This window comes from Tauraco erythrolophus, chromosome W, assembly GCF_009769465.1.
Source record: "Tauraco erythrolophus isolate bTauEry1 chromosome W, bTauEry1.pri, whole genome shotgun sequence".
Lineage (NCBI taxonomy): Eukaryota > Metazoa > Chordata > Aves > Musophagiformes > Musophagidae > Tauraco > Tauraco erythrolophus.
In genome coordinates, this window is record NC_141497.1 from 7,666,218 (window position 1) to 7,666,797 (window position 580).

A 580-nucleotide genomic window follows, 5' to 3' on the forward strand; every position below is an offset into this window, starting at 1 on the left:
AAGGATGACTGTCATGAGGATGGAGCCAGGCTCTTCTCACTGGCATCCAATGATAGGACAAGGGGAAAAGGATATAAGCTGGAACATAGGAGGTTCCACTTAAACATGAGGAAGAACTTCTTCCCAGTAAGGGTAACAGAACACTGCAACAGGCTGCCCAGAGAGGTTGTGGAGTCTCCTTCTCTGGAGATGTTCAAAACCCGCCTGGACGTGTTCTTGTGTGATCTGATCGAGGTGGTCCTGCTCAGGCAGGGGAATTGGACTAGATGATCCTTTGAGGTCCCTTCCAATCCCTAACATTCTGTGATTCTGTGTGATTCTGTTATATACAAATATTATTTATATTTTGCTTGATGTTGTAGGATTTCTATGCTAAATGGCTGAATTGACTTCATTTTCTCTTCTTCTCTCTCTCTCCCAGAATGCACCAAGCAGTCGAACCACGCCCCCCGCCGCCTGCGCACCCTGTTGTGTGAAAGGTGACTCTGTCGTCATTTCCGCCGCGTGGTGCAGGCCGGGAATGCGAGTCGTGATTGTTCAGCGCCTGCTCCTGTTTGTAACGTGCTGAGGAGAAGGAAGG